The sequence below is a fragment of the Lotus japonicus genome, chromosome 3 (genome assembly GCF_012489685.1).
Source record: "Lotus japonicus ecotype B-129 chromosome 3, LjGifu_v1.2".
NCBI lineage: Eukaryota > Viridiplantae > Streptophyta > Magnoliopsida > Fabales > Fabaceae > Lotus > Lotus japonicus.
The window spans coordinates 47,040,170-47,046,070 of record NC_080043.1 but is presented as its reverse complement, the minus strand read 5'-3'; positions in this window follow the sequence as shown (position 1 = coordinate 47,046,070).

Genomic DNA, 5,901 nt, shown 5'->3' with positions numbered 1-5,901 from the left:
TTCTGATTTATGTGTAATTAGATCAGAGTCAGAGCATGTCATTAAAACACTCAGAAAACAACGTTAGAGTACCATAATTGTTCATACACAATAGTTAACATGTAATCATCAAGACATAGAGTTGTACTACTTGATCAAAACTTGATCTTACAAATGGTTTAACATATAACTTATTGTCAATAAGTCAATTAGCTGACAAGGGCTATGATGTTATTTTCAATCAAAAGTCTTGCAGGGCTGTAAGTCAGATCGACGGCTCTAATATGTTTAACAGCAAGAGGCAGAACAACACCTATAAGATCAGATTATCTGAGTTGGAATTTCAGAAAGTAAAGTGCATTCTTTCTGTTAATGAAGAGCAATGGGTATGGCATAGACGCTTAGGGCATGCCAGTATGAGAAAGATTTCTCAGCTGAGTAAGCTTGACCTTGTCAGGGGCTTACCCGCTCTGAAGTTCTCTTCAGACGCTCTTTGTGAAGCAAGTCAGAAAGGCAAATTTACAAAAGTCCCTTTCAAGGCAAAGAATGTTGTTTCCACCTCAAGACCGTTGGAACTTCTGCATATCGACCTATTTGGACCAGTGAAAACTGAGTCTATAGGTGGCAAGAGATATATGCGATGGTCATTGTTGACGACTTGACATGGGTAAAATTCTTAAGCCGCAAGGATGAGTCTCATTCTGTGTTCTCTACCTTCATTGCCCAAGTACAAAACGAGAAGGGTTGCAGGATTGTGCGGTCATAAGTGATCATGGTGGAGAGTTTGAAAATGACAAGTTTGAGAGTCTGTTTGATACCTACGGGATATCACATGATTTCTCTTGTCCTAGAACTCCTCAATAGAATGGTGTTGTTGAGAGGAAAAATGTAAGGCCCAAGTTTTAACGCTTTGGATAAGTGAATAAAATAAAAGAGTTTATTAGATTAAGATAAATTTGTGAAGGAAAAAGGTTCAGGAAAAGTCCAAGAATTTATCGAAAAACCGATAAGAGTTATAGCACGACTAACATACGCATAATCCTTGGTCAAAGGTATTAGTGAATAGTTAATTTACGCTTTAGGACACGATGGAAACTAATTCCAAAAATCCTCAGAGAAATGTTAGAACTTCTCTTTTCCGTCCTTAAACAATCATTTCGATGCGAAATCCTGGAAAGTATGAACGTCAAATTCCAATTCTCGGAAGTTTGCCGAAACGGAATCCCTGATAGTTCGAGAAACCTAAGATCGACAGACGATGAAGGTTTTTTCTATTCGGAGCTGCAAAAGAAGATTCCACCCGCGATCTCCTATTTCTCTCGTCAATTCTAATCTTTCTTCAGAAGGAAGTTTTCTCATCCGACGATCACTGCAAAAAGTAGTTTTTCGGGATAAACCGACTTACACCGACTTATGCCGATCTTGGATCTTCTGGTTTAATTCCAAGAATCCTATTTTGAGTTCTGGAATTCTGTCGCCAGAACCTATCTTAGAATGCGCAGAGGAACGCGCAGGAAAAATCGGAATCGAAAAAAAATCATTTTTCCGTTTTTTTCCAAAACCTATAAATAGCTAGAAAATTAGATTTTTTTGAGAAAAAACACCCATTTCCCCTCCCCAAACCCGCGAGCATCAAGAGAGAGAGAGAGATCCGGATCTTTGTCGTTTCTTGCCCGTTTGCTTCACCGATCGTCACTAATCGAAGACCTCGAGGTAGGTAATCTATACTCTCCTTCGAATCGTCGTTTCTGTCCACTTCTCCTGCGACTTTCTGAGTTCAAAATTTTGAGGTTTTTGAAAAACTGTTCAAATCAGCTGATTTCAGCGTCTAAACTTCTTCCCTGCATGCTCCTGAGCGTGTTCTGCGGATTAGATTTTGTCAAATGTCGACGAAATGCCGCCGGGATCAATTTCTACCCTAAATACCCATTTTTCGGCAAAGTCGCAACCTTTAAGCTCTAATCTATCGACTTGGCTTAGTGCTAGTAGGATTTGTTTAGGGTAGAAATTGATCCCGGCGGCATTTCGTCGACATTTGACAAAATCTAATCCGCAGAACACGCTCAGGAGCATGCAGGGAAGAAGTTTAGACGCTGAAATTAGCTGATTTGAACAGTTTTTCAAAAACCTCAAAATTTTGAACTCAGAAAGTCGCAGGAGAAGTGGACAGAAACGACGATTCGAAGGAGAGTATAGATTACCTACCTCGATGTCTTCGATTAGTGACGATCGGTGAAGCAAACGGGCAAGAAACGACGAAGATCCGGATCTCTCTCTCTCTCTCCTGATGCTCGCGGGTTTGGGGAGGGGAAATGGGTGTTTTTTCTCAAAAAACGGTAGAAAGGGGGGGGGGGGTTTGAATAACGTTTTCAGAACAAAACTTCCACCTTAAAGATTTAGACAAATCTTTCGAGAACTTAAGTGCTAAAGATAAGAGATAGAAAAGCACACAAGGATTTTATCCTGGTTCACTTGATAAATCACTCAAGCTACTCCAGTCCACCCGTTAAGGTGATTTCTTCCTTCTTAGAACGAAGGCAATCCACTAATCAGGTAAGAGTTACAACTGCACTTGAAACCTACAAGTGACTAACAATTACACTGACTTAGCTCACACTAAGATTCACTCTCTTAGTCTTCTCTAGGATCTGATCAACCTTGATCTCCTAAAGGAACTAAATAAACTGTTTATCAAAGAATTGTTTACAAGAGATTTGCTTCTAAAAAGCTAATTGTAAACTCAATGAATTTCAGATGAAAGAAAGCTTAGAATATTTTGAATATGTCTTGCGCGTGTATTATATCTTCTTCTTCTAGCCGCTTCTTTCAATCTTCAGCCACTATATATACTCCAAGGATTAGGGTTGAGCGTTGCATGGGAAATGCTACCGTTGGAGGGCAGTTCTGGAAAATCCAGCTTCTGCTGTGGCTGAGAACGTTAGGTAGGTCGTCAGGAAGGTACACTTGCTTTTGTACTTGGATAGCGACTTGACCTTTTAACCTAGGAGACTTCTGATCAGAGGAATACTTCATATTGGAACTTGTGAAGCCGGTTGATCAGAGTCAGAGGGAAAGCACAGATCCTCTGACCATTGTATCTTCTGATTCTGAACTCAGACGGAAGAACATGGCCTTCAGAGTTTCTTGCTTCTGGACTTCAGAGTTTCCACTATTCAGCTTCTGCAACTTCAGAGTCTTCTACACCATCAGAACATCTGAACCTTCAGTGTTTCTTGGTTATCAGAACTTCTGGATCTTCAGAGCTTTTAGTGACTGAGTCCTCATCAGAGTTTGTATAACTTCAGAACTTCTGAAGCTTTTCCACTGTTCATACTGAACATGGTGAATGCGAAAGCGTTGCTTGGGTTACTCTTTATACACAGTGCTTCTGATTTGTGTGAGATTGAGTTGAGGTCAGAGCCTGTAAATAGCACACTCAGAAAAACACGTTAGAGTACCACAATTGTTCATATCAAAAGGTTAACTTGTAATCATCAAAACATAGAGTTGTACTACTAGATCAAAACTTGATCTTACAATCTCCCCCTTTTTGATGATGACAAAACTAAGATTTTTGATGAACAATTCTTAAACATTAAACTGAATTCACTCAGAGTTTAGAGATATAGAATAATACTTATCCTGATGTGAATAGTTTATCTTGCTCATACTGAATTCAAGTCACTGCTTGATTCTGAGCTTAGCTCCCCCTGAATCTAATACTTGATGAAAACGTTAGTAAAGTCTAGATTCTGAGCTAAATGATATAAGAGTTCAGAGTGAAAAAATTATGACATAGATGAAAAACGAATAATCAGAGCGCATAAGTAATCAGAGTCTTGGGTATCAGAGTCTTGGGTATCAGAGTTCAGAGGGTGCAACTACCATCGCGGAGCTGACACGGACACTGCTGGAAGAGGACCTGCGTCCAGAGTTGGAGAGAGACCTGAAGGAATTTCTTGCCTTCGTAGAGGAGGTGCAAGAACTCAGCCGGCTTGAACTCAAGCTGCTGGAAGAGAAAGAGAGTTTGGAAGATAAGCTCAAGACTTCAGAAGAGATTCTGGAGAGGGATGAGCTGAAGAACAGGCTCAGCAACATCCAGCATGCACTGGATCGTCTGGAGAAGGATAGGTCAGAGCAGCGCCAGGAGTGCAGAAGAATGAGGAGAGATCCTCCATTCTAGACTTAGGAAAAATGTAAACAGAACGAGTGTATGATGTAACAGAAAAATATTATGAATAAAAGGATTTTTGCAAACATATGTGACACAAATATATATAGATATGCATATATAATCACAAACGAACAAAAAAGAATAAATAAATAAAAAGAAACAGAGTTTAAAAAGAAGATAAAACAAAGTTAACGAAAAAGAAGGAAAAAGAAGAGATCCTAAAACTAAGGTTTGTCAGTGCGTCGCAGAAGTTCCATCATCATGTGCTTCATCTCAATCAGCATGGATTCATGAGTGTCAAGACGCTGTTCCATGATGTCGAGTCTGGATGAGCTTGGCTGAGTAGAACCGGAAGGAACATTCTGAGCAGCTTGAGGATCTGGATTGGAAGCAGAAGCAGCAGGAGTAAACACAACTGGTGCAAGTGCTTGGCATCTAAGGGCTTCAGCCTCAGCTTCAAGTCGCTCTGCCTCAAGTCTGGCTTGTTCAGCTTGAGCTGCTGCTAGACGTGCAGCTTCTTCTGCTTGTTCTTTCTTTCTCTTGGCTTCTTCAATAGCTTCAAGTAGCTTATTTCTCTGTTCTAGTTCATGAAGAGCCACCCTTCTAGCAAACCTTTGCTTGGCAGCCTCAATCCTCTGACTTCCCTCTGCATGCAGGAGCTGCATCATAATTGGAACTTGAGCCACTAGCCAAGTGCTCAGATTGTTCCACTCATCAGCCACACTTTCAGCATTCTCACTGAGGTCAGTCTGACCGTGCACATTGCGGAGCCTCAAGGAGGCTTCATGATAGAAAATATTGATGCACTCAGAGAGAGATGTGGGTTGGAGGTGAGTATAGGGAATGATGGAGAGGTTGGTTTCCGGAGAGGCTGGGTGATTGCTGCTATGAGCTTCAGAGGCACCTTGTGGAGAACCAATGTTAATCATGGGAGCATTGGGTTCAGAGGTTCCACGGTGAGGGTCTGAAGTTTCAACCAGAGGGTGAGGTGATCTAACCGAGGATTGGTTAGACACTGATTGTTCGGGTTCAGGGTCTGGTTGAATGGGCTCTTGTTGGTCAGGGACAGGGTGAGCTGGTTGAGCCAAAGGGTCTGCCTCTTGTAAGGGATTGGCCAAGAGAGGTTCATCTGGGTCAACTAGACGTTCAGGTCTAGGGCCAGGATATTTCCTAGGGCTTGGACAAGTAAGGTAATATTCCTCTAAGGTAGACACCTTTTCTTTTCTAACCTCCATGAATTTTCTATTGGATTCAGAGTTATTGGAGGGAGAAGAGTCAGCAACATTGATTGGAAAGGATACAGGTGTAAAGGCTGTTGAAGAGTCTGTATCCGTGGTTCTGACAGCAGGACGTTCTGATGCTCTGGGAACAGAGTGATCAGACGTTCTGGGTTGTGGTTCTGTTTGGTTTGGCTCGGGTTGGTCATGGATGATGGGTTCAGAAGATAATGGGTCGTATGGAATGGTAATGAGAGAGGTTGGATCTTCTGACCTAGAGGGTTGGTTCTGAAGCAAATTCCAGAGGGGTGCTTCAGTAGGGGAAGGTTGAAAGAAGGAAGATCTTGGGGAATGTGGTGGAGTGGTGGTTTGTGCGGCTGGCTGGGATTCAGGAATAGGAGTGAGGGGATTTGAGGAGTGTTTGAGCATAGCAGAAATAGGGAGTGCATCAAATAAATTCAAATCATCATCAGAAGCAAGTGCAGGCTTACTTGAATGTGCTGATGATCTAGTCACTCTGGCAGGAGGTTC